The following is a 27,273-nucleotide window of genomic DNA, read 5'->3' as shown; positions in this document are numbered from 1 at the left end:
CGTAGATGAAATGTTAGAACATGCCTTCATTTTGCGCTCTAGTACGTCGTATAATCACTATTACTTGGTACGCTCCGTTCTGCTCGTGATTATGTCAGTTACATTGGCTGTTATCGACTTTACGAGCATAACTCCCCGGACGATACAATGGGATGTAACTCAAAAAGTGCTGCGTACTTCGAGCTTTATTGGTCACTACTGTTGACCAGTTTCGCTATTAAGTAGTACTGCTCCACTGGGTATATATATACTTATAATTTATTCAATCGTTTAAAAAGAAAATTGTACGAGAGCTAAATTTAATTTTTGAAGACTAAAATGAAGCGTCGACAATCGAATTACACATTGAATAAGAATTTGGTAATAGCTATTAAATGTTTAGTGAAATCGATTGATATTTAATAAATATTTAAGAAAGAAAATTATTTTTGATTATATTAATCAAACATTTAATGGACATTATTTTATTAAACATTTGATAGCTATTATTTAGTATATCAATCTGTAGCATAATATAATATTTCAAGAAAGAAATATGGTATAATTGAGCAAAAATAAAACTTGCGAGATAATTACGAAAAAGGAAATGTGTCAGGAAAAATGGCATGCCGAGCATACGGTCGATGAAAATTCCGTGACGTCTTTAAAATAAGCACAAATATATCAAACGGCAAAAGTGACTAACTCACGTTTTGTGTGACTACATGAACAGAATTTTTCTCGTTATCCCGGACTTTTCGTAACTATCAGATCGGATAAAATGGGTCACGATGATCTGAACGGAACACAATCGTAACGAGCGTTACGCGAACCCGGATCTTGTCTCTTTTTTCGACTTTCGGTTTGGTCTCCATTTTTCTCGACTTGGTCTATGCATTTTTTTGTTACACGTTAGAATTATTCGCGCGTCGAAAGAAAAAGCTTAACGAGGGCCTTATAAAATTTAGTCATTCGTGCTTATCTTTTGTCCTCTCTCGCAATGTTATAGTCTCGTTCCTCCCTTTGCACATTATCGCGCGATTCAATAGAATAAAAAAAAAAGGGGAGAAAAAAGAGGGGAAACAAGCGGCGATCACGATGGTTTGCCTTTTGAGCACGAGAAAGGACCGTGCGAAGCTTCGAAATACAAAACGAAATACCCTGCGAATATCGCTAATTAACAGCGTGAAGCATGCGAAGCCTCTTCCTTCTCTCCTCTCTCGCCTCCTCTCCTCCGTCTCTCTGTTTAGTCTTGTTTCTTGTATCATATACGTGTATATACATTGTGCACGTTGACTTCGGCATCGAATACATCGATGACTGGTTTTCGAAAAAAAGGAGCACGGAAGAGAGAGAGAGAGAGAGAGAGAGAGAGAGAGAGAGAGGAAAAAAAAAATAAAAAAGCTATTAAAAGCGTTCTTTGGCGAGCGCGTTTCTCACTGTAGAGCGTTATTTCACCGCTCTTTGAGCCGTGAGGGCGCGACGCCTTTCTGCATTTGCTTAAAAGGAAAGTTTCTGCCGAGAGAAATACGTTAGCTCCTCGACTCGTTAAATACGGCCAAGGTCTGCCCGGGTAGAGAGACGTCCGTGTCTCTTGTCCTCTTTCTCGACGCCTGTAGTACGTACGTACAGGGAAAAAAAAATGGATATTTCAGGGTAAGGCAGGTGATTTAATTTTAATATTTTCTTTTAATGGCTCTGAATGACATAAAAGAAGAAATTGCAAAACTCGTAATACTTTTGCACACACATACCCTATCGTTTGTCTTCAGGCCTTTGTAATTTTTATCTATTACGTTATCAAAGTTGTATCGATAGAATGTTATGCATTGCATCATGCAATTTTTTATGTTGATACAATTCTTTCGATCTACTACGTTGTTATTCACTTAAATCTGTTCGGTTCGTGTTATATCACACGATTTACTTACTTTGTCCTGTTCCTCGTATTTGCCGCCTCGTGCTGTTATCGTTTTTCGCGGAACATATAATGGAATTAACATGCTAACGCTAATACTGACTTGTGCATTCCTTTTGTCCGCGATTCCCGTTCCGTTCAGTGTCTCTGTATACGCGTCTCCAAGCTAATAATCCGTTCGTCTCCGCGCTCGTCCCTGAAAACGAACCAACGTGTACCTCGTAGAACGGGAACAAAGTCCTCGGTGTATGATGACGTATCACACGCGCGCAACTCGATAAGCAAGCGGACGCTCTCGGATTTCGCTTTCGTTCGCAGAAGGCTGAGATGGTGAGATGGAAACGCGAGGAGATCGCGAGGAAACGCTGAGACGCCAGAGTTTAATCGGACGGAACACTTCGAATCTCGAGAGATTCTCCGTTGTTGTAAACAGCGATGCAGTTGCGATCGAGCCGTTCCCGTATGTTTCATTCTTCGATATTGAATTAAACCGATTTGTTCTCGTTGGTGACCGAAACGGTGAGCGAAAGTCGGATTTATCAAATACTCTCTCGTCGATCATCACAATGGAATTATCGCGCAATAACGTGTTTCACTTGAGATGAATAAACATAAACTACAATTTCGCTTACCTTTTTATCTCTGTCAGAAGTATCGTTTGCAAAGTTAACATTTTTCGCTTTAAACATTTTTCGGTTCATTTGCACATAAAAATTACACATTTAAACTCATTAAAATCTCGCAAAATGAAATGTTCCAATAAGCGGCGAATCTAATGTGGCATTACTGTTGTTTATCTCCCTTTTCTTTCCAGTGAAACTATTATCATTAGTGCATATATATATATATTATATTATATATATATATATCGCGCGAAAATAATGCATGGCGCGTGAAATACGTCGAAATAACGTAACGAAACGCGAGAATAATCCGAGGTAATGTATGCATAAACGCCGGAATAACATGTAAATTGCGTGGCACGAAATGCGCACAGCATCTTGGCATATCGAGCAAACTTAAATACATCGTTGCATTGAAGTGCCGTTAAATATGTCTGGTAGTTATAGGTATGCGCTGCTATTAAGCGTGAAAACCTTGCAAATGCTAAATGCGTTCACAGGATTATCCTTTCTGCCCCTCGAACGCCGAACATCATGGGATAAATCCGAATTACGAGCGCGACGTTACAAGGCTAAAATTACTCGCTCGAGAGTCAAGCGCGCGCGTCGCAAGACTTTCCTCTCGTAGTCTAATAATGATCGTCGAGCTTTTGCGTTTTCAATATTCGGGGAATATTTTAATCTTTCTCTCACATACGTATGTAAAATAAGTTTTTTTCTTTTCCATGTAAATGTATAGATAATGAAAATGTAAAAATATTATAATCCATAATATCATGCATGTTTTTTTTTTTTTTTTGTTAAAAAGTACATTACAAGAATGGTAGGAAACATTTATTCATAAACGTAGCTAGGGATTGTGAGTCGAATTGGACGAAGAATCCGGATCGTAGTCGATGACTTACATACACGTATCATAATTCAAGTATGGCGAAACTTTCATAGTGTGTCCGTGCGGATAGCCCGTGTCGGGGCCGTGAATCAATTTACGATGAGAATAAAAGGATATCGCGGCGGGGGGTTAGGACTGGGGAAGAAGAATGGACCACGGGTGATGGTGGTGGGCGGCCGCCGCTGCTGCTGCTGCTGTCTACAGAAACGTGCCAAGTCGATCCGCTCCTTGAGAAGCGCTGAAACTTTCTCGAGTGAAGAATATCGGCTTCTCGGCAGGAGGACGTAGCTCATGAGAAATCGCGTAGAATCGCACAAGAAGAAAAGTCCGATCGTCCTGTTCCGCGATAGATTTCACTTGTCCGCGCTATCGTTCTCGGGCGAATTCTCTCTCGCGAGAAAAAAATTCGCGGAATTTTCCGAAACTGCGCTCATTTTTATCCATGTTCGACTTATCCCGTTGCGATAATTTATACATTCGGCAATGCTTGCACTTATTACGGTATTTGTGTTATGAAAACAGGGGGATAAAATATATCTTCCGATATTTTAAGTGGGCGGAAAGAATTACATGACTACATCTCTGGATATTTATTTCTGCTCATGTGTCTTTCCAATTGGCCGAAACCACTTTCTCGAGGCTCACTCACCTTGGATTATATTTAGAAAATTTCGCAAAAAGGAAAATATTATTATACATTATCTGCCTTTGTAGTATTTTAAATAACGAAATCAATACGACGAAAATATGTATTTAAATTCGGCATAATTAATCGTTATTAATAAATAGAGAGTTACCATTAAAAGATCGCGATTGTAGATAAATTTAATATTTATAAAAAAAGATTGTATTTGATACGTGATTATGTCAATTAAATATAACATCAATATTATGAAAAGTTTAATATTAATTATTTGGTGAACATTTGAATATTGTTCAAGTTTCATATTAAACATGACGCACTAGTTTGTAATGTATTATCGCGTGGGAAGCGCAGGAATTATGGTCGTATATCTTCAAGTTGGCAGCCGTTCTTATTGTCAAGTATGATACGGTAATTAGCGGATAAGAGCGAATCGGATTAATGCGCGTCGCGTTTATACAATGGCGAATCTTGGTTGAACTCGGTATCTTAATAGCTTCGAGTGTCAGGCACAGCATTAGTATGAAGTTTCGTGTACTGTAGTGCATACTGTTGCATTATGTTTGTGAGGTCGTTTAATCGTCGTGGTTTCGAGTTTCTCCATTCGTGATGCAGAATAAAGCGCGATGCGATCAAACATTTACGATAGGTGCATAAAACATTATGATGCAATTTTAATAATACAATAATATATGTAATTGATTCGAAATTATTGCGTACCATTCCAAATAAAAAATCCGTACATCTGTACAATACTTATGTGTTGTGAAAATATGTTCTAATAATTATTTCTTTGCCTGTACTATTATTCTTCCTAAAAGAATTACTGTGAGATTGAATATTTTATATATATATGTATATATTTTTTAGTTAAATAATAATCATGTCTCGTAATATACGGAGAGAATTTTTTAGCTCTTTAAATAATGTAACATTTTGTAAATCACGAAGATTGTAAACTGTATTTTCGTTAAAATTGACGAGTGAATATTCTATCATCATTTTGACTGTTAAACTACATAGACGTATATTTTTAAATATTCCGTATGTTTCACAAGGCATTACTGATTACTGTTCCAATATCTTAAAAATTTTACAAGCGATAGCTGTAAAGCTTTGCAAATTTGTTTCTGTCAGCCACTGCGGTGGTTTAATAGCGCAAATGCGACGTGATATTTTTCATATTTAAGTCTGACGCTGTTTTCAGTTGATATGGAAGCAAAGAGGTCATTTAAATCTAAGTAATGATTGTAAAGTATAGCAGTCAGAATAGATAATACAAGTTGGTTTATTATCGTTAGTCTAGCTAAACATAATTATTGCAACTATCAATTTTTATTAATATTATTTTTTATAAATGGCGATGTAGTTTATTCTCAGTTGCATTCGATTGAAAATCTTCAAGATAATAATACAGCAATGCGCGAATTACAGATATATTTGTAGACTACTTAAAATATTTAAAATATTTGTTATTAATATATATGAAAATTATTCTAAAGTACATGAATAATTTTTTGTGAGTAAAATTTTTTCGTAAAAAGATATATTTCTTTATCTCTCTAAAATTAAAATAATTCGAATGCATTTGATAAAGTTGCACTTATTTTCTCATATAAATATTAAATACATAATTATACATAAATGTATTATATAATCACACACATATAGCGAAAATTCGAAGTAAAAGTTATAAATACGATACTTTTTTAAACACACTATAAAATCTATTTTCAATTTTCAAACGTCAACTAGGTTTAAAAGCTCCTTTCAATTGATCGCGGCAGACATCGTTATATATTTGCAATTCCGTGGAGACTTTGTGACCGACCAACGGTTATCGCATTTCGAAAGGCCGAGAAAATTAGCTGAGTTTCTCAAGTTGATTTCTGGCGGGCGCGGTGAACGAGAGATGTCGGCGCGCAAGCCGAACCGCACGCGATTGAGTAACTCAATCAGCGTTAAATCGTCGAAGCGCGGCAGCTCGTATCTCTTAATTAAGCGGCCATAAAAATCGTCGGCACGCAGTTAGAGATTGAAGCCGAGTGGGACGCGCGATGCGATGCGTGCGCGTTACGTAAACGTATTTCTCGACGCATCGTATACGGTGCATTTAAATGCTCTTCTCTTGTTACGCGCACTTTTAAATTCTCACGAACGCTGTTCTCTTCATTATCGTCTGTGCGGTTATATGGATTCGGGATTGATTGTCGTTCACGTCGAGAATATGTGATTGCATTACAAAAGAAACGCGTTCCAAATAGATCAAATATCTCTATTCGGTGCCAACATCTGACGATTTGAATTGCTGCGTTTGAACCTTCGGTCTTGGCAAATGAAGTGTTTGATGAATGAAGTTCTTGATAAATTATAGAGAATTGTTTCTATTCAATGTATTTAATTCATATTTTTGTGATACGAAAAGTTGATTAATCTTTTAAATAGATCTTAAAGCATTCTTATTTACTATGCAATATCTGTATTGATAATTGTATGTAATAGATGTAATTTAAATATTGTTGAATGATATGCAGATACAGGATACCATTAGATTGAAAATTAAAAATTTTTGGAAACCGAATACAGTAAAAAGAATTCAGAAATTAGATTTAGCCTTCTAATACGATGTTAAATTAGAATTTATTCAGGCATTTAATACTGACAGTTACAAAGTTGGAAAGCAGCTGTAGCCTTCAAATCTTCACTTTTCAAAGAATCTGTGGCTGAGGGAAACTGCAATAGTTCGAATTAGTTTCCACCTGAGTCGCATGTAACTAACCATGCCACTTTCTACGAGAACGATGAATCCGCAGATGCTTCTAATTATCCGAATCCGTGTCATCGGTGGATGATATGATAGGATGAAGAGGCAGCTGTGATGGTTACATTTAATTCACATTCGGAGCCGCAGAAGTCTGTCATCTGTGAAAACGGTGTTCCGGCTTCCTTCCTGTGTCACGTGGCTGCGTTTAATGCAGATTTAAATGTACGTCAGCAGGAGCCACCATTAAATTTGACTTGCTTGTTAGTAACGGACGGTTGCTACCGTTGTTGTTACTATCGTTGTACTGCCGTCGCGGACGGTTGCCAGCGTCGCTCACGTAAACCGCTACTACTAGCTTAGCGTACCGCGAAAATCGCATTTCGTAGATCTTTTACGAGTGCATAAACGCGGAATATGTATACTGCACCGTCGCGTCTGTGCATAACTCAAAAGATTAAGTCTTACCTTATGACAGCAAAGGCGTTTGCAACTTTGGTAGAGATCTTTTTTTTATTAGAATTTTAAATCTTTATTTAAGGTTAATTTTATTTTTATTTCATTTTTAAATACAATACAATACATATGCATTTCTTTATCTTAGCATTTATAAGGTGCGAGAGCACCTTTAGAGAATCGATGTCGTACAATTTTGCAAGATAATTTCGTGAGGCATTTTAAAAGAATCTTATTTGGCCAGAATTTTGATGTATAAAAATCCAGTATTAAAATTTATCATAAAAATATATATAATAGAAATATTAAATTTTTTACACAAATTATGTAAGTTTATATATTTAGTATTTTCTGAAAAATACAAACATTTATGGTTAGAATGTTGATAACAAAAATTGGAATCTTTTATTATGAAATCTTTTATTATATTTTCGTGAAGAGAATGTAAAAGTTATATGCAGAAAACATACTTCGATGCTATTAAAGGAATAGAGGAATATACGAAAGCGTATATAGTTGAGAGCATTCGCTGACATTTCAATGACCAATCCTCTTGTAAAGAGGCCAATTGCGAATCGCTTAGCAATCGATCGATCGACCACTCTCGCTCGCGGTTGGCTACATCTGATTTACATCATTACGCCAGTTGTAATGGATTAAATTTCTACAACGCAGTAATATACGTACAATAATGCGGTCACTCGTATATGCCTCTGGCTATGGGAGCTGTAGTCATTTTTATAGACAATTTTGTATAATTTTACGACGGCTTTTAATCTTGATCTCTAAAAAAAGTTTCATAAGCAATCGCTCGTACATGACATATGTATTCGTGGCTCGAAAACTTCGTGAACGAACACGTGCATAAGTGAGCACTATGCATATATGACCGTCGAATCGTGGAACGTTGGTTTTATTGCGAGCACTCGGCGGAAGATAAAAGACCGTCGGTAGGAAATGTAAAAAGTTTCGAGATGCGTCGTAATCCGCGCGAAAAGAATAATCGCGAATTTTCGTTATTCGTTATTCGAGCTATATAGGTGTAGGATAGCACATCATACATATATATATATTAGGTGTTGGAATTAATTCGTAGCGTTTTACAAGTGATGGGAAGTACTTTCATTAATGTATTTTTTAATGCTCATGTGAAATAAATAACATTCTTTCATTAAAAACGCTACGAATTAATTCCAACACCTAATATATATATATATATATATATATATATATATATAAACACATATATATGTATTCCATTGACGTATGTTACTGACTTTCCGGCAAAACAACAATACTTGCGCTGTAATAAAATTGTCCGACCGAGCTCGAATCGGTTTCATAATTCCCGGTTTCCGCCGTATTCTGTCAAACTGCGGCCACAGTTGAGCCCGCGAGATTGCATGAGTCGTTTGTTTCGAAAGTAATGCAATACTAGATTTACATCACTGACGTTTATTGCGTAATACTGGTGTAGTCCGACGTGAGGTAGATGTAACTTAATATAATATATCCTCCCAGGAGAAATTCTTCAGCCTTTAGGTTTCTTATCAAAGTCTGACGGAAGAGCACGATGCAATAAATGTCAAATGCATCATAAGTCTTTTCAACACTGCGTTCTCAGTTTATGTTTGCTCTTATTGAAATTCAGCGTGTCTCGGAATTTGTAGATTTACGTGACTTTCCAAATATTTGTTATATGGAAGACAACTTTCGCGCGTTGTGCTCAATTTTATTAATGGATTAATTTTATTAATCTTGTTATTAGCTAAATATATAATATATGTGACATTGTGTTCTAGATATGTGTTTAGACAAAAAATATAAATATCATTTACAGAGAAAACAATATTGTTGAGTTTCGTAAATGGTGTTGCAGGACAAATAGCGATTAAGCAAATGGAATTTTAATTAATAACATTTTCAATCCCTTACATTATTGTCAATGGTACGATTCTATATCTCAATTAGCTTCGTTTACAAAGTAGTGAGAATTGAAACAGCTCGTCAAATTTGCGTAAACCTATTGTCGACATCTATCGTATCACGCTTTTCACGTTTGTTTATCTAAATTTGCATATTCGTTCATAATGTGTTACGATTCTCGTATCGATCGATTGATCGCATGCGGACGAATGTGTTCGTTACACTTGCGAAGGGATCCCATTTAGAATTCGTTCGACGAGCGCATTCTCTACCACTGTTAACTAACACCTGCGGTCTTAATCAAGTGCCGCGCGCGTCGCACGCCATTAGAATCGCTTTGTCGATCGCGATGAGAAAGGAAATGAAAGTGAAACGTTGGCGGCTCTTCAGACATGCTCCGCACGGATTTCTGTGATCTCACTGATCTCTCTGTCGTGCTTTCTCGATGAACTCCGCGCAAGGAAACTCGTCGTTATGCCATCGCGATCGTGGAATGCGGACGACTATTGCAGGCCGATTATGCGATGCCGTTTCTCTTACTTTTCATCTCTTTTGGCGGCGCGAGTTATTTATTTGTAACGATCGATTTGTTCGATCGGTGAAGTCATTTGTTACGTCAATACCTGTATATCAGGGTAAAGACTAATGTTTTTTTTTTTTTAAGAATAAAACGTATTGTGTTTTTCCTTAAATATGTTTATAATGCTTCATGTATGCTTTAAACAGTACTATAAAAAAACATTTAAAACATATTAAAAATATCAATTAAGCATGTTTTAAATTGTTTAAAACACGTTTAAAACATGTTTTTTTTACCAACCCTGCTGTATGCTATATTTTTTTTGAACATTATGAAAACATATGTAAAAAATATAATCATTTAGTTCATGTATTTTGTTTATTTACGATATTACGAAACAAAAAATAAAAAAAACGATGGAAGAAAATTTTTTAACAGTTTCATCTGCTAGCATTAATTAATTTATAGGACAATTAGAAAGTTCTTAATAACGTTTATAATAACATATATATATATATATATTATTTATATTTGTATATTACTTATGTGGTTTGTATTTTAGTTTTAATGTAACATAAAGCATTTCCTTTTAGACGGCGGCCATGTTGCAAATAAATGCTCAACTCCAATATCTCGCTCATTACGTTTGTATTCAGTTAATTTACGCTTTTACCTCTACTCGAGTGAGATCAGCGCGAAATGAAAGTTGGCGCATTTCCGGTTCATTAAAATATTTGATTACTCCTTGCGGACCGGCGTGACATTTATTAAATTCTTAATTGATAGCTAGCAACGAGGTGCATCACTTAATGTGGTTTCTTTTTACATTAGAAGCACCAAGTCAATATTAGAATATATTTGAATCATTTTTTAAATGCGAATAGGAGATTGCAGTTTATTATTTTTGCGTAACAATTTCCGAAAGAGCAGATTATTATCATTTTATACGAAAATGTGAATAAAAAATGCGAAATTTTTGAACGAAAATTTTCGACTGTATTGAAGTACACTCGACTTTGCGATTAATAATTAATTGCGAGTAAAATCTGACAAGTTCGAAATTAATTTTCATGAAGATAAAACGCTGATATACATTAAACGACGCGATAATTAGATTGTGGGAACGCTTTTTTCCTAAAATATATCTCGCGCTAGTCTATTATTTTAAACATAGAACATCGGAAACGATTAAAGGAACGATAAACATTTGTTTATTATTCCTTCATTAGTATTTTTCTCGACTACGCATAATATTAACAGGATACAAAGCGTATGCATTTGTTTATACGTTCACACCGCATATTCAGCTCTAAATGTAGCTATTTCACTCCTATTGCGTATTTACATTGACTACAAATTCCATGTGTTAGGTAAATACAATTCGGAATCCGACTGCCACGTTTATGGCTAGACACGGTACAAATACAGGAATGTAGGTACAGATTTTATACGCACGCAAATCTCCCCAAAATATCCGCGTAAACGATGGAAGAATATTATCTGTTAACGAATATTCCCCGGAGCGTAACAAGATTTAGATCAGAGAAAGGATTTTGCGCATGCACAACTCTGTTAATGCTACAGCGCTAAAGGCTTAACTACTAATTATACTGGAAGCTTAAGACCTGATTATCGCGCTCGTTGATGAGTAATCCATGCGTCGCTTTCGAGGATGACGCGCGCGCGCGCGCGCGCATTTGAGAAAATGCTGGCATACTCGTACTTTGATTAAAACGCAATTGTCAAGGTATCAAAGAGAACAATATTCGTGTGCACGCCTCTATTGTCATGTATGCAAATTGGCTTCGTCTGAATATTGTGTAGAAACGGTCGTAGTACGGATGCTTGGATAAACACCTCGAGTTTTCATTGAATTTAGTACATTATTAACTATTTTTATAAATATATATACCCTTTTTGTAACAGAATTTTGTTCGTTAGACTATAGAAGAGCGAAACAATTATTAAATACAAGATACAGGTTTTATATTATATTATATTCTCTCCGTGCAAATGCAGCACGGAGAATATATCATCGTCAACAAACTTAATGGAATGTAAGTTTGCGGTAAAAGCATAACGATCCATTTGTTGAATAACTTTAATACGAGCGCTTAATGTGCATATGTAACGAAACAAAGGGCGGAGGAGTACACACGTGTGACAGCACACACATACTCGACATATATTACACAAGATATACAAACTGCACACATACGCACATACACACTTGGTAAGCACGAATCCCTCGACACGGCGGATGACACTACGCACATAAATAAACCTCAGCCTTGACACCTGATTCTCTCCTGGACACCATTCTGTCAGTCACGATGAAACGATTCATCATACACGGTATAATACGGGTGTAACTGAAACAAGTCGTCGTGACTTTAAGTGATATTATCCGGCAGGAAGATCGTATCTGAATTAAAATTCTTGTTCGAGTGTCATTTGGTCATTATGGTTGCTAATAAATTATTCGTCATCGACAGATTTTCCCATTTTTTTTTTCATTTATATGCCGCCTTTTATTCATGAGATTAAAAGTACGGTATTATATCTCGGGGGCAATGAATCGCATGGAATCGCAAATTCGCTTCAAAAAGAAGATTATTTACTGTTTACGCTTTGATGGTACTCTTCTTCGATCTTGCTTCAGGTATAACGTTAAGCACATAGTGTATTACATAACGAATACATATGTGTTATATTTAACGATACTCAGTTTCCTGAAATTCTTTGAAGTTTTGTCTATATAGTCCGCGGTAGATACGAGAGAAGAAAGTTTCCGCGGTTAAGGAAGAGCGATCTTAAAAATGAAAGAGGAATGTGGGATATGATCGAGGAAACGCGTAAAAAAGATAGATAGATGGGAGTTTTTAACGACCGAAAAGAATGATAGGCGCTACCGCCTGCTATCTCTCGCGCGAGAATTGATTTCTACACCCCGATGAAATGATAGCATCTCGGCAGTGCAGATCATCTCCACTTGTCATCTTCATTACCAGTTTATCTGCTTTTTTTATTTTTGTATCCATCGCCGTTAATCGACTAGCTTTGGCTTGTCAATCGTTAGCGATTTCTCAGCATTACGGCAAGATTCAAAGATCTGCAGTGGATCTAAGTTTCAGCTATGAAAAGTTGAATTAGTTGAATGATAGAATAAATATTTGTGTCTTTCTATTACACTGAGAACAAAATTTATTAAATCTTAATAAATATTTCTTCGAATAGTCCTAACGGAATATTTACGGTAAATAAATATTTAAATAAATGAAAAAAAAAAAAAGATAGTTGAATCAAATTAACAGTTCCAGTATCTAATAAATATGTGTTTACATTTAGCAAATATTCCGCTAGGACTATTCAAAACAATATTTATTAAAATTGTTTCTCTGTGTAAATATCAAATATCATCCCAAGTCGAAATTTTAATCATACTTTGAACTTCTTTCAATCTCAATTAAATCTTATAAACTTATTTTGATATTTGTACAATGAAGTGAGGCCTGTTTTAATATTACTTAATCTACAGCTTCTATTTAGAAAACTTCTTTTGAACTTAAAAATAGGAAATCTTGCAATAACTATCATTTACAGGTTTAACGTAAGAGCTCAATTCATTAGATTAGAACCTATTATATAAATCTCTGGAGTCTACATATGTCATTTTTAGAGTCTACATACGTCCTAAAACTAAGGTTCAAAGTAGGAGAAAAATTTCGACTCGGGATAATTTATAACAATGAATAATTTTATTGATAAATCTTTATCAATATTTAAGAGAGTCTATGGATTGTAACTTATCATTAATTCGTTCAACGCTTCTTCGTACAAAATGAATCGCGATGCTATTTGTATCACGTCACTCACTAACATATCATTCGCTACCCGTTCATTCGCTCGCCGAGTTAAAGGTTAATACCGATCGATTTATCGCGCTAAGTAAACGTCACGGCGCACTACCGTGTCGTACGAAGATAAATGTACGAAAGCGACTTATTTAACAGTAAACGCGCTATGGCACCGTCGCGATCCGTACAAACCGCGATCGTACAAGCGAAAGGATTAGGGAAAGAGCGACGTTAAAGAGCATTCGCAACGCGTATCATGAAAGGAAAGGGAATAAAGCGAAATGAAATAAAATAAAATAAAAAAAGCAAACGCGAAGATAAATCGAAGAGTAAGCTTAACGAAGGGGAAGGTCGATCCGTCTCGCTACAACAATCACTCCCTTGCTGATGTGGATCTGACGGTCCCTCATTCGTACCGTTCTATCGAGGTAGACACGTCCAGACAGAGATATCATCTCCCGCGACTGATGCTAGTCAGTCAACGGGATCTCGGCAGTAAATTCACGCGCGCAACAAACTGCCTCGTTTCCGATTCTAGTGTCACGATAAAGCTTTAAGCTTCTCCGCCCGTTCGCTCTCTCTCTCTCTCCCTCTCCCTCTCTCTCTCTCTCCTGTCGTCTCCGCAAGGATATCCAGCTGCCAGCAGTATCCCTCTCGCTCATCCGTTTCTCGTCTCTGCGCACTGTGATAGCGCTCACTGTGATCCGCTTCGCCGGCACATTGCTATCGACGTTTTCGTACACGCCGCCCCGGCACTTTTCGGCTATCGCCGATATCCGTTCGGTCAATTCTCTCGATGTCACTCCCATTGAAACCCGGCACACATGTAATCTCGCGACGGTACAATTACGTGTGACGGCGTGGTCGTGTTACGTGTCGCTTAGTGAATAGACGTGAAATGCAGGTCTTCGGAGAGCAGCAAAAGAAGGAGCGTCTTCGATATTTGATAAAAATTGGAGAATCAGTATATGTAACAATTTAAAACAAGGAATGAAAAATATCTTAAAGGTTTAATATAAGAAAATATTTCATTATCTATTACATTTAATACACAATGAAAAACATTTTGTCTTTGTGTTATAGAAAACGCTCCAGTTAAATCCTTGTTAAAATTTTGTGTTTTTAACATATCCGAATGTTAATTTAATTGATTGTATACTCTAAATTTTGGGGAGTGAAATTTCACTTCTAGCGATCGTGATAGTTGCGCCAGTTCGGCAGGAATAAATTTCCAATTCAAGGGGGGGGGGAGTGAAGCATTCACTTTTCAATTGGAATGAATTTTTCACTCTTAGGGAGTGAAGAATCACTCGAAGCGAGAGTCAATTTTCAATCTAATGCGAAGTAAATAATTTCACTCTCTCGAAAGGACTGAAATAATTCAGTCTTACAATGAATGAATTTTTCTTTGATTAAAAACAAAATTTGTTGTATTTAAAATATATATGTATATTTATATATTTTAAAGACAACATACAGGCAGTTAATTAAAATTATATAAACTTTTATTATTTCACTACTCATTACTCTCATAATAGAAGAAATTTTATTAGTAATTTTGTTTTTATTCAAAGAAAAATTTATTCTTGTAATACTGAATTATTTTATTTGAGTAATCATTTTTGTTGCATGCAATTCTAGTATTTATATTAAAAATATAATAAGTATAATAATTTATATATATATGTATATGTACTAATCCTTTTTATTCTACAAAAAATTTTTAAATGTAATTTTAAATATTATAAATTAATAATTTTTGTACTCAATTTAAAAAAATATATTTTATTCAAATATACTATATATGATCTATATACGATTTACTATTATATAAAAATATTATTCAATAATTAAACGTTATAATCATCAGAATCGCTTGATGATGAGTTTTTTTCTTTGTCACTATCATTTTTATCATACTGAAAACGTTATCTTATATTTATATATTGCCGCTTATAGATTTATTACTATGTTGTTTATAAGTATTATTATAATATAAATACGTGATGTCTTCATCACTACTATCATCAGGTTGCGCTGAAAGCGTCAATACAATATTCGTTAAAACTGTATGCAATGCCGTGCTACAAGCACGCGGTTCATTCAAGTTCATGATACACTCGATTAAAAATTAGTTAAATCGGAAGCAAAATAAATATCAAAACAATAGTGAAGTTTGACAAGAATATCGAATGCCTCCATCATGCCTAGATAACAAAAAGCAAAGATAACAAAATAATAAAGTTCTCATTTTGGATATTTTGTTAAAAGTGAACAATAATTTGCAATCTGTGTAACAATTTCATAATAACATGTAATTAACAACCATTCAATAGTCAATTATGAATCAAATCATTGTTATTATAATGTTACTATTATAAGTTTATTATTCATTGAAATTTCAATGCATAAAAGCTTTTTATTATCCACAAACTAATTCTTTCATTATTCGAGTCTTTAAACATTAGACATATTTGTTACTAAGATGTGTGAAATACTTACTCTCCAGTATATCAATAACCTCATTCTGTATATCATGGCAGCGTAGAAATTCTCCTAATTTTTTTGGATCATTTAAAATTTCCTACAACGATAAAACTTTTAAATTATAACTTGTCAAAAATATGAAAATTTTATTTAACAAAGAATACGTAATTTTACAGATTAGTTTTCGTCGAAACATGTATATTATTTTTTAGCTGTTAATTCTTTCTATTTTGGTTAACTATTGCATATTAAATGTGATATGATTATACTTACTTCTGGCAAATTTAGCTTTGGAAAATACATTACTGCATTGCAATGATGATTTTGTGAATCATCATCAAGATTTATAGTCGAAAATGATGCAAATTGCAACATACTACGTGAAGAGCAATCGGCATGAGTGATACTGCTATGAATTTCACCAAATTGATATTGTGAGAATATTTAATAGATAATATACTATTCGTGCTTTGGCTGGACGAAATAAAAGAATAAGCCAACGCAGCGTGATGGCGACAACGCGGCGATAAAACAAAAATGGCGCGAATAAAGCCGTGGTTCCCGTGGTTTCCGCTCGAATCCTTCGCGCAGGAAAAACATTCACTCTTGTAGGAGTGAATATCAATTGGGCATCTAATCACTCCTTCAGTAGGAGTGAATTTGCTCACTCCATTTGCAAAGAATGAATACATTCACTCCAAATGGAGTGATCTCTCATTCTCTCCAGTAAAGAATGACGTAATTTATTCCTAAAACTTTAGAGTGTATTATTTAAATATTTTGTATTAAATTGATATTCAACATTTTTGAATATAAAAATAAACGCCATTTATAAGTAAGTGAAGAAATAACATAAAAATGTTTTTAAAACGTAAATCCTAAGATAAGTGAATAAAATTTATTAATTTAACATACAATATTATAAATGTTAATGAAGAAATATAATTGCTTACAAATTGAGTCAATTTTTCTTGTTAATTTTTTAATACGTAATATTTATTTTATTTTCTACGTATTTATCTTGTGTTAAATTAACACTAAATTGAGTGGACATGAAATGTGTTAAATTTAACAAATTAAATTTTTCCAACTGTATATAATAATAAAACGTTTCATATTATCTACTTTACCGCAGAAATAACGCATTGGTTCTCTCTCTCTCTCTCTCTCTCTCTCTCTCTCTCTCTCTCTCTCTCTCTCTCTCTCTCTCTCTCTCTCTCTCTTAATCTCTCTATTAAATGTATCGAATATTCAATATAATATTTTGATTTATATAGTAGATAAATATTTAACTTTACGAAACTCATTCAATTATGTCACTTGGTATCACTCGTTTATGTTATCGAGTTTGCCGAGTAAATACGTATTATACGCATATTATACGCATCTTTTGCTTTTGTAATCATGTTACGTTCAAAGTTTCATTTTGCTCTATTGAGAATGCACCAAATGCTTCGATATAATAAACGTTTAATAGACCGGAAGAAACATGACAAATGTTTATTTCGCGCATTTTACGCGGAACCGCGGATTGAAACTTCTCGGACAGTTGGTTGTCGGGGCATGTCTCTTTCTTGCTTTTCTATCGAGTTCTCTTGACGAACGACTCTCAACGGTTCCCGCTATTTCGCTCCGCGCGCGTTCACCATTCGATCGACCTTTTGTCGGCGTGGGAGCAAGCGAGAAAACGACGGCGACGATGACGATGACGAAGACGTCGCCGGTTCTCTCCGCGTGAATAGAGAGAGAGAGAGAGAGAGAGAGAGAGAGAGAGAGAGAGAGAGAGATAGAACGAACGGAGAGATTTCGAGATCAGGCGAATGGAACGCGTATTGAATATCGTGGAAGCGAGGCGAAGGAATGTCGATGGCAGCCCATATCTATCTAGAGTCGCCGTTGTGGCCGCCGCGGATGCTGACCGTGATGGCGCCGGAAACGGAATATCGGCAAGGCGATCGCGATGACGATATCGCGCGTACAGCTACTCCTTCGCGAATCTTCGAATATCGTGACTCGGAATAATCATCGCTCGGAAGACGCACAAAGAGTGTCGCTGACTCGAAGGCGGCATTGAAGCAGGATTCAATCCCGTGGCTCCTTCCTTGACTCCATTGATCGTTGCATACACAGAGAGAACGCTGAAGTATCCAAAAATTTGGATGGCTGCAGAAAATAATTTTGACCATCAAAATTTTGAGATAGAAACTGATTGCTAGGATGTCAAAAAATTTTGACAAAAAAAAGGGCCGAAAGTTATCAGGATGACACATTTCCGCCGAGTGACATGCTGACAGCAATAATTAAAAATATTTAGAAATTGTATGTAAAGTGGAGCAACTTTTGACAACGATTCACTTGTGTTTGAGCGGAGCAAGCCGAAACTATATTCAAAAGTGTCAAAAATTATCAGCGCAACACATTTTCGTGGAGTACGGATATTTAAAACTGTATAAAAATTATTAATTGTTGGAATTTTGTTTTAAAACGTTACATAATAATGAATTCAGCTTAAAATTAACAACACTTAACAAATGTTGTCATATTTGGTACTCTAGAGGGAGGTGTGCCGTGCTGGAACGTGAAGTTAGCATAGCATTTTTTTAGTTTTGATTTTTTGATATTAAAAATGCAAAACGTTTTTTAACTCTCAGGAACTGTAGAACTGTGAAGAGTGCTACCGTGAAAAGTACTACTATCATTGTTTTTTAAAAAATTAATAAAACGCCGAGCTAACTTCACAGACACACACGCTTATCCGGTAGGTTTTGTAAAGCTTGAGTGATTTATCGTGTGCATATGGATGTCATCATGACACGACAAAATTCGATAGTTGTAAATCGGTACGGTAAAAGGTACCTACATTTTTGCGACAACGATTTGATTCGAATTTTGCTTATTCGTGCATAGTAATTTGATAAAGGTTTGAGGAAGGCTTGTTCATTGTCAATATCGAAAATAATTCAATTATCGAGTTGATAACGCCAACTAAACCGTGTGCAATTTTCTTGCCTCGTTGCGTCAATCGTTGTAATCGTATGGAGATTACATATCTGTTTCAATTGATATCGATGCAGAAGTAAATCGATATCGATTTATCGAGCGCGGGACACAAATCTGATTTATAAAATGGAAAATAACAAGAGCGAAGCATCTTAACCGATTAACTATGACGAGCGACAACACATTGATTCATTTAATCGTTAATCGAATTACCTTCTCTGGCGGCTTTACACTAATAGTAATAATTATACGCGTAACAAGTTGCCATTGGTATCTTCTTGCACGCAAACCTGTAATTGTGAAATGTAATATAAACATCCCAAATTATACAGATATCATGATTGTACGTATCATTATAATTATATGAACCTTTCGTTACGTAAAGCTCGGCATCATCGTAATGCAGTGGATAGATTACCGATCAATTATTTTCATCACTTGAAATAACAGATGGTTCATTCAAAACCGAATATCTAGTAACTCGATGCGCAAATAAACCTCTCCAAAGACCAAATCAAATTGATAAAGTAAATATACGCGCACGCGTGTTCTATTTAATTTGCGACATAAATCGCGATAATTGCTGCGCTTCGGTCGGTCCTTGTGAATTCATTTCCGGATGAATAACAAAGCGAATAAACGAGCCGTCGTAAATTTCTACGGCGATCGATCCTCAAATTACGCGGCGGTCACAATTGCGGGACGGAACAGCATGGTGGAGCGTTGGAATAGTCTCCGATTAATTTTTTCTACATTTCCCGGTAACTAGAGAAACAACGGGAGCATTAGTCGACACACACCGCGACACGCGATATCTTCCACCAGAAATGGCGAGAATGTGTTGTACCGGCGGCAACTCTCCGTGGATACATACTCCGCAAAGTTCTCTTCTCGTATTACCATTTCGCAGACGGTTGTGCACACCATATACGTAAATACACAGACACATGTCTAGATTTATACATCTGACAAACATACGCGTTTCGCTCCCCCGCACGTTATGGGCTTTGCTCGATTCGCTTCATATGCACGATAAATGCACAATTTCAGAGAACGTACTCTTCCATTTCCGCAACACCGTGGTCAATTGTGATGGACTTCTAAACGCTCGTTATCACCATCGAATACGATGTACACGAGCTGTCCGCAATGTGGCTGAAACCTATTATTCTTTTTATTATACGGCTATATGAATGATCATGCATATTATTGTTTCCGTACGGACTACATATTTCAATATCGCGATCATTTACTTTCATTAATTGAGAAAAAAAAATGATTTATTTCATTAAATTAATTTATTCGATTAAAATAATTTAATCTTTATTTCTGTCGTTGGAGAACGCATGTATTTAAGTAAAAATATAATACGTTTGATTTAAATACATATATTCTTCATCGAAAGAAATAAAGACGAATTAAATTAATTTAATCAAATAAACAATTTTTTTCTCAGGAAATGAAAGTAGATCACTGCGATATTGAAAGAAAATATTAAAAAAAAGTTTACGTTTTAACTGAGAACGTATTTTGCTTTTCTTGAATTTATCACAGGACTGTTATATTTTATTGTGATTTATTTGTTCTATACGTGATTCGCTATCAAAGTTAGCAATAATCGGGTCCTTGATATTACTAACTTTGCTGTATTAATTTACGTACGAGTTTCAGCCAAGTTTGACTAAACTTACTTAGCTGCCAGATTTGTCTTGGCACGAATGATAATGCACACCAAATCTCTACGGCGAATGTGGTTTGCGAATAAATTAGAGATAAACGTCGAGCGATACGTGAAACGCACGGTAAGAGTACAAAATTAACTTTGCTTCTTTGAGATTATCGCGTCTTAATTTATTCGGTTTCATATATTTTTTACAATTAAGCGCAGAAAGAGATTTGAAAAATAAGGTGTTTTTTTTTTACTTTATTTTACACATACGTAGTTTTCTTGCGGATATTATTTTCCGTTTATCAGCTTCCACTTTACCGCACTGCGTGCTTTGTCCTCAACCTATTAACTATCCATTTATTGATTTTCATCATTATCTGGATTATGGACCTCGCTTGTGATGTATCGACGTTAATAATGCAGATCGCAGATAGTGAACACGTTCGATAGCTACGCTCGCGACCCGAAAAGTAATCGCGTTAGCGCGGCTTAACAAAATATATCGCCAGAACGAGTCATCGAACGTGAACGAGATAAAGCCGGATAGACCTGGCTATTGTCAAAAGGGTATACTAATTCATTGCGTTGCACTTGATTTTCTACTCCGCTTGCGCTAGAAAATCCGTTTCATCGTTCGTGTATCAACGATAGGATGTCACAAGATGAATTCGATGATCGAATTACGATATAAAAATAGAAATAAAATCTGCGCGAAAAGCCAACTCTGCAGTTTTTTTTTCAATTCTATCGCGTTATATAAACTTTATATATATTTATATATTTAAAAACGTATTAATTTGCGAAGCGTATTTTATGAAGTTCTATTGGAGATATTAACTTTCCATAATTCTTGATTTTTTTTTTTTATTATTCTCTTGTATTATTAATAGAAATAAAAATTCTCGGTTTCTTCTAACTTCAGTTTGAATGTAAAGGTTATTTTAATATGCACGAATTAAACAATAGATAGAAACTAAATAATGTATCATTTATCAATTATCGATAGTCGTGAATACAGTGACTATAATACATGCAGAGACGCACGTGTGGAGTCTGAATTAAAATTGACACTTGTCTTTGAATTAGTAGGTCAAGGCTTGTGCTCTCTGCATTGGACTTATGGAGTCCAGGCATTCATCAGTAAACGCTTGAATCGCAGAATGATGAATCGCACGATCGAAACATACAGCATCAATTATTGGCGTATTATATCAATTATTTGTAATAATTAAGTGATAATTAAGGATTTCTATTTTTCCAGAAAAATGCTTATTTATATACATAAAAAAGATATATATTCTTTAAAAAAGAGTTATAAAAATAGATATAAAATTGATGGCCCCATTTCGGCTTTGACGTATGCAATATCAAAATATCACCGATGCTACGAGTGCAGAGCGAGAATGTTAGCACTTGCAACATACTTGATGTAAAAATACTGAAAATGCATATAGCTTTAAAGCTCTTGAGTATTTTGCGAAGTTGCGCGATATAATTTATTAGTTTTTTTGTTTTATGTGCGCTTTCATTTATTTTAAGATAAAACTCAAAGCTTTAATCTAGTTACAACGTTATATATGCACGATGACGCACAAAACAATTATATTATCTAATCTTAGTTACCTACGAGAAATTTTTATTATCTGACGTTTTATATTACAATATAAAGAATAAAATATTTATGCTTCATGGGAATATTTAATATGATACGTGATTTTTAGTTTTCTAGGAAGGAATATCGGATTTAAATAATATTTTTTATATATAGTTGACGAGATATTTTAAATAATATACGTATCGTTATATCATATTTTTACTTTATTATTTACTTTAAGAATATCTCTTACGCTGAAAAATGAGATCACCTGTAGACAAGTTTTATTTCTTTAAGTATTAAGTCGAGTAATTCAAGCGCAACTATCCACGATTGTTTTCGCGAAACGTTTACATTTTCGTCACGGCACTTGTATCTGAACATCAACTTGACTTTCATGAGTCCGAGTCGTTTCACGAGCGTTAAATTTTCCATTTTAACTTTTCTATATAAGTTCTCTCGACGGAACCTTTGCGCAATCGGACTTTGCATTTTCTCTCAAACAGTTTCTTGTTTCCCTATACAATTTACGCGTTTTACTTCTTACATTTTCTATTTCTATTTTTCAAATTATTTAGTTACCTGATTGTAAAATTTTACAAGTTATACGTACGTGAAATAGAATTATATCAACTGCTTCAATTTTTATGACATTAAATTAATTTAAACTTTAAATTTCAGTTATAACAATAATAATTTAGTCGTTCAAATTTATTACAAAAATAGTTAGATGTTTTATACATAAATGTTACTTTTGCAAATCAAAGTTGATTATTTTATATAGTTCGATTGTTAAATGGGTTATCAGAGTGCGCGAAAATTTCAAATTTCTTTCGCTCCATTGTGCATTAGCGATGAGTACATTCTAACGTTCTCCATGAAATACAACCCGTGTTTAACCTGCGAGAGATGCCGTCCCAGATTCCCACGAGAGCTGGCATACGAACTTTACTACCTCATTCAGTTGTACCACATGCGCACACCGAAATTTATAGATATTCATAAATATTAGTTATTTGCAGTAGTACGTTTTTAAATATCACCAAGATATGAAAAAGTATATTCTCTTATTTACATAAAAGAAAAACAATCGTTGCTTTTTGTAAATTGAAATTTATTACGCTTGTTCAAAATGCTATCTACATTAATATTAGAATTTAAGAAATTATTTTTATTTTTAATACAACATTATAATTATTTTCAATAATTAAATCACGAAAGAAATTATCGCTTTTCTGGATTTGTTTATCAAACTTTTAATTAAAACAGATCGATTCTCTCTAAAATGGTGTAAATAAAAGGAATAGAGTTTTTGTAGATTTTGATCTCCTGGATATGATAAAATTATTAAAAAGTTTGCAACACTTGGGAAATATTTCGAAAATTTAACATATTGAGGAATATTGAAATTTGAATAAATATTAATCGAAAAAAGTGAAGTCATGTTAATCAGAATCTAATAGTGTGCAACAGTACTTTATGCCAAGAAAAAAATATGCAAAATCTCCGATCGATCGAATTATGCCTTTTGTTCTTCCAAGAGTATCAAAGTTTTTGAATTTAACTTAAAAATTACGAAATGTTAATTTCTAAATCAATTTTCTTTCGATTCTTTGTTTAATCGTCACATTTAGTTTCAAATTTGAGCTTAAACACTATTTAAGTGTATTTTAATTTGCCATTTTGGGCATTGGATTCGCAATTTTGAAGCTTAACGAGCTTTTTACCCAACCACAACCTTACACAACCTTACACAACCTTATCTTACAAGTAGATTTTAAATGTTACTGAGGGCTGGTTATTTCATCTTTGGATAAACTATGTAGTAATTAACCTACTGGATAAACAAAAGAGTAAAAGAATAAGAGAGTAAGATAGTTAACTAAAGTTTACCGAAAGATGGAACAACTCAGCCTGAACAATGTTTATGCTCACATTTGAAACGAAACGTGACAATTAATAATAGTAAATTAAGAAGCATATCGAAGAAAGATATCGATTCAAAAATTAACATTTCATAATTTTTATGTTATTAATTTTAAAACCTCTTGATTGATCAGAAGATATAATCCGATCGCATGGGCGTTTTGCATATTTCTTTTTAACATAAAAACTAACCGTTGAACACTATTAGATTCCGATTAACACGACTTCATTTTTTTCCGATTCACTCTAATAAATACTAATAAATATTCAATTTTCGAAGTGTTCTTCAAATGCTACGAACGTTTTAACAATTTTATCCAGGAGGTCGAAATTTACAAAAAAATTGCATTATTCCTTTTATTTACAAGTTTTACATTTCTTTCGGAGAGAGATCGACCCCTTTTTAATATCTCCCTTTATTTTTCGATAAACTTCAATTTCGATACAAAATCAGATAAACATAATTGTAAACGATAATAATTCGCAAACAATAATTAACTGTTTAATTAAATATGTATGAGTAATTGAACAGGTTGCGTTGGATTGATCGTTAATGTATGAGAATAATAATGGGGTGGGACACGCCATCCGTAGCCATCTCGCCGCGGGGTTAACGTTGGCATGGTTGCCATTAAGCCATAGACGTGCGCCACGCGTGGCTCGAAAACGCGACCTAGACTGCTGCATTATGCATCGCGAGTGCGTTCCATCGTCGTCGTCGTCGTCGCTGTCGTCGTCGCCGTCGCCGTCGTCGTCGTCGTCGTAACGCGCATTAGGCTGGAGGAATACGGATAATACTGACGTCGCATCTCTGCTGTTCGCCAGTGAATTTTCCGTGGCGTTTGAGTTGACACCTGTTGTCGCTGATTTTTCCCGCTCTATGTCGTCTGGAAAATCGACGACGTTACGCGCGAGTCGAATTGCTCGCGTGTTATTCGCCGTTCAAGTTTGATTCAGTTTCCGGTGGAGCAGTTTGTAAAGAAGCAAAAGTTCACTTTGCAAAAGGTCGTGGAGGCAAGTGAACGAAGAAATATGACGACTTCGGTTAACGGGAGCGGAAATAGAGAGAGAGAGAGAGAGAGAGAGAGAGAGAGAGAGAGAGAGAGAGAAATAGGGAGAAGGTGAAGGAGAGAAAAAAAGCATTTGCATAATCGCCGTGGGAAAACTCTCGCGAAAAGTCGCGCACTTGATTCCGTGATTAGCTTAATTCCTTCAACTGGTTAGAATACTCCTTTGGTCTTTGTGAATTTTTTCTTTGCCTCAGTAAAATAATATAAGATATCGAATTCTCTCTCGCGTTTTTTTAAAGCAAGAGTTATTATCTAATTTTCTATTTAGAAATTCCCGAGTAGATTTGATAATTTTATCAGGAAGCAAACAATTCTTTTATCTTATCTCTCATTTTTGGTAAAGTATTCCCGGAAACGATGACTAGTTATGCTGTTTTTGAACTCGCTTTGTTTTGACGTTTTTTTCTGATATGACATATAATATTTTTAAATAATTTACTACGCATTAATGGATTATACCATGCGGTATAATGGACATTCTTAGAATAGCACTCATTATATGTCAAGCGTGAATATCTCATATAACGATGCATTAATAAACGCATGCGCTGTTTGATTATTTACTAAGTATTACTTTTTGCGATTAAAATCAATAATATTGTAATATATAAACGTTCGATATTATTTTGCGTGATGATTATTCTTGAACGATGAAACTGTGTCTGCGAATCAGTATTTAATAAAGAGACATATTAAACAATTGTTTTCTATCAGTAAATATTTCTTTTTATTTGACAAAAGATTACTTATTTATTTTTTTTACCATCCGTAAAAGTTGTGAAAAGTTAATCAATTCCGAGATGGAATTCTGAATATATTTTTTATAGCTTTGAAAACGTAAGAGGTGACGTAATGTGCGCAAAGTTCTCGACAGTGATTTTCACCACGGCTTTCAAGTTTCATGTAGGTTCTGTTTTACTAATTGACCTCGTTTCATCGGTACCCCTCGGGCGGGCGAAAAGGAGAGGAGGGCATATCGCGCCGACGTCACGAGCTTCGCACAGCCGGTTTCTCATTACATCATTCCATTATCCTATTGCTGTGTGGCGTTCACTCCTCTAATCTGATTCGAGCCTTGGCGTGTCGTAGTCAAGACTATTCACGTTTGTCTCACGTCGAGGATAGATATCTCTTCTTATCGTCATCGGCTATAGTGACTTCATGAGAAATACTTATGCCATGTCACTATCAATTTTCCAGTAGCTACTTATGAAATTATCAAACTGTATTTCTTGTCTGTCAAATAGACGACGAACATCCACAAAGAATATTGTAGTCAGAATTCGCTTGTGTTAGTACATACGAATCACTATAAATATAAAAAAAGATTATTATTTATTTTTTGTTCCTTACTCTGTTATTAATCTCTCTCTCTCTCTCTCTCTCTCACGTTATATCTTTCTCAGTATCCATTTATCTTGTCTACTTTTATTATATCGCTCATTTTGCGTCTAAAAACTGTATTTTGCGGTTGCAGTAAAATACGACCGATAAAACGGAGTTTAGTTTATATAGGTCAAGCCATACTTAAGTGACAATCTGAAAGTTTCTGCACAGTGGTAATGTTGCTGCTTTCTGTCATAGCCAATGTTTTCGGTGACAGACATTACAGTTGCTCGATAAAGTTTCTTTTCGATTATGTAGATATACTATTTTCTTCATTCACAGGCATAAAAAGAATTTAATTTACAAAAATTTGGGCGCGGTATTCTTCATTGGCGCGTAATGAAGCATCTGAGTAATTCTATTTGACGTGCGACGGGAGAAAAAAGAATAGATAACCCAACGGTGTGCACCGTCTGGCATTGCAGTGCACGAAGGTGACTGCCGCAATAATTTTCCCGTTCCAGGTCTGTACGAACGGCGGTAAACACGAAAGTAAGATTTATTACACCGTTGCGAACTTACTTTCTCAAAAAAATTTCGATTTAATGTATTACATTATTCGTTCA

The 27,273-nt window shown here is 34.9% G+C and overlaps 1 protein-coding gene across 7 annotated transcripts in view; it reads left to right on the top strand.

Annotated features, from left to right (window-relative positions):
* Window positions 1-27,273, top strand: part of cmpy (crimpy) — a 278,714-nt gene that overhangs the window by 108,014 nt on the left and 143,427 nt on the right. The gene's annotated exons all lie outside the window — the stretch shown is intronic.

Source organism: Acromyrmex echinatior, chromosome 2 (assembly GCF_024713525.1).
Source record: "Acromyrmex echinatior isolate Ae372 chromosome 2, ASM2471352v2, whole genome shotgun sequence".
NCBI classification, from domain to species: Eukaryota; Metazoa; Arthropoda; class Insecta; order Hymenoptera; family Formicidae; genus Acromyrmex; species Acromyrmex echinatior.
This window is presented reverse-complemented; position numbering and strand designations above follow the sequence as displayed.